The sequence below is a fragment of the Solanum dulcamara genome, chromosome 9, assembly GCF_947179165.1.
Source record: "Solanum dulcamara chromosome 9, daSolDulc1.2, whole genome shotgun sequence".
Lineage (NCBI taxonomy): Eukaryota > Viridiplantae > Streptophyta > Magnoliopsida > Solanales > Solanaceae > Solanum > Solanum dulcamara.
In genome coordinates, this window is record NC_077245.1 from 42,443,208 (window position 1) to 42,446,026 (window position 2,819).

General features: G+C 40.4%; 1 pseudogene; it reads left to right on the plus strand.

Moving 5' to 3' along the window:
* The first annotated feature begins 601 nt into the window (after nt 1–601).
* On the plus strand, nt 602–720 carry LOC129904798 (5S ribosomal RNA; annotated as a pseudogene).
* The last annotated feature ends 2,099 nt before the right edge of the window (nt 721–2,819 follow it).

The following is a 2,819-nucleotide window of genomic DNA, read 5'->3' on the forward strand; positions in this document are numbered from 1 at the left end:
GTACGAAGACCTATCTGTCTTCCTAATCTCTTCTTGGACTGATCTTCAGTAGTTAACTATAACTCGGGCTCCTTCATCTGGGACAATAGCTATGGGAACTCTGTAGAGTCTCACCACCCTCTTGACCTATAATTTTACACAATCTCGACTGGACAGGTAGTCCTTGATTGAAGGAACATGGCATGATATTATTAATCTGCGGATAACATTCCATGTAGAATTATCTGTCCAGGGAGTGCAAAGTGATTCTTGTAGCCAAGGTCGTATTGTGGAATCTTCGACTCATATATTACTTCTTTCCTTCTTTAGATGACATCAACTGGTACCCTCACCTTTTGTTTTTTTTTTGCCTATCAGAGTTGGCTACCAGGTTGTGCTGAAGTCCCTTCATACAATGACCTGTATAGCCGTTCAGTGGTTTTCCTTATCATTAATGGGTATTATGTTGAAGAACTGTGGCATACAAGTGCGCCATCTGTTAGTAATCAGCTAATCTGCTTGTTTTGCGTAAGCTCTTTTATAATTCCTTTATCATAACTTATAACACTCTAGGTACATAATCTCGTGTCGTTTCTTCGCCGCTAGTTCGGATTCTCCCATCTTGTGTGATCATAACAGCACTAACGCATCGGATCCCACCAGAATTCCAAAGTTAAACTTGCTTGGGCAAGAGTAGTACTAGGATGGGTGACCCCCCGAGAAGTCCTCGTGTTAGGTTCCATTGCCATCCTTGCAATAATGTGTGAAGGCACTCATCTTAGCCCAAGATTTACCTTAGCGTCTTCTCGCTATTCTTCATGTTTCGACTTTCCCTCTCTTCTTCTCTCTTAGAACCGGTGTTGGGGTAGATCTTTAATTCAACCATGACTGTGTCCTTTTTGGCCATTTGATTTAACTTCTCTTCTTATTCCTCTGTAACGTCTCCAAAATTTCATAACTCCTTTTCATCATGTACTCCTCCGCTTGGTCTTATGTTGTACATAACTATTCGTAGGTTGCACAACTACTCTTATACCACTGGTATAAGGTAAACGCAGTCTTTTCGTCTCCCGACCCGTCTTGCTTTATATAGCGACTTCAGACTAGGACTTGCTGGTGCTAACGCTATTTTGTTGTACTTCTTTCTTTTCTTCCTTTACGTACTCCTTGGTCTCCTCATTTCTTATCGTAGGAGATTTTCTATTCTTCTTTCTACTTGTACATCCCAATATCAGCGACCAATGATGCTGTTTCCATATCTTAATCTTTACTCAAATATGACCCTACTACATTTTTTGTGGCCCTTAGTTTTTCTCAGTACTACTCTCTTATCGTATTCACCCCTTTTTATAGGAACCCATGATTCTTCGCATGGTCTCAGATACCGTGACTTCTATCTATTTATTGTTGGCCTTGAGCTCTTACTAACTCATGCCAGCATAGGATCTCGCTTGAAATTTAAGCACTCCTATCAACATGTGACAGTGTCAGTTGATTTCCTCTCACGCTTGTATTTCTCTTGTCTACTTCCCCCCTTTAGGGTGTACCCATGTCATCCTCTATTTATTTTCATCTGTTCATATGCATATGATTCTATTCCAACATATTTAACATACCGCACCATGTCTACACCTTCTGTTAACTCATCTATACTTTATGTTGCCCTTGTAAGAAACTTTAATATAACCATGGGGTGCTCAGAATTCTCAATAACTAGTGCCCAATCTAGTCCAAGTACTGGTACTCGAGTCATATAACTAATATAGTAGTTTAGCCAAAGCCACTTTTGATTCATCCCAATCAGTACGTCACTAATGCTTATAATCGTGTCCGATTCTCCATTTGGGGCACTTATACTCTGATGACACGTGTCTCACATTTTGTTTATCACATTTTTCCCCAATGGATACCACTTGTTCCTTTGATAATTTCAAAATACCTCAGTTGTTTTGTAATTGCTATTCCCTATCTTCGAGGGATCCCACTATTTTCTAAAAGGGAGGTACATATACACAATTCCCTTCTCTACTTCATGAGCTTTCATCCTTATTATTACCGTGGATACGATCTCTCAAGATATGTTGCAACTGTATATCTCATTCTCTTTCTATATCCAAAAAAATATCAGTAGAGTTTCCTCTATATTCCTTATTAACCCAAACATACACTCAGGAAATACTGATAATGCCTCATAGGACCAACACATATATGCATATCACAGTCTATCACAGCCATACAGGGCACCAATTATCGACAACAAAAGGAGATATATACATAATAGGGTGGGGCCTAGATCTATCAATGCATATACATCTGGGAGATGATTAATAGTATACCTATAACCATGTTTGATGATGCCTCCTGATCCGGAGGAAGTCCGCCACGGTCTCTATTGTGGCCTGCTGAGGTATGCATACCCTACTTCATAGGGCGCATAGCCAATGAAGAAGAAACTCCAACAACTGATCTAGTAGGTTGAGTTGCATTCTTCCATCTACTCTTAAATGGACACTCTCTCATAAAATGTCCTTGATGGCCGAAAGTGAAACAAGCACCTGTAGAAAGACGATATTTCCTAAAATGCGCCTTACCATAGTCAGTACATTAAGGTAAATGTGGCTTCAACTGTTGCGACCCTTTGCTCATTGGTGCACCTGAAACCCTGGAGATTGGACCGACTCTTAGACATCCCGTGTTATCGAATATTCCACCTAGGAACTGAGGGGGTAACCTCTAGGCTGGTTGGGAAGGGTATATACTATATTGGTAAGGATGTCTTCCTTGAAACTCCCCTGAATCACCAGTCATTCTAGCCTTCTTATGCTGGCCTCTGCCATAAT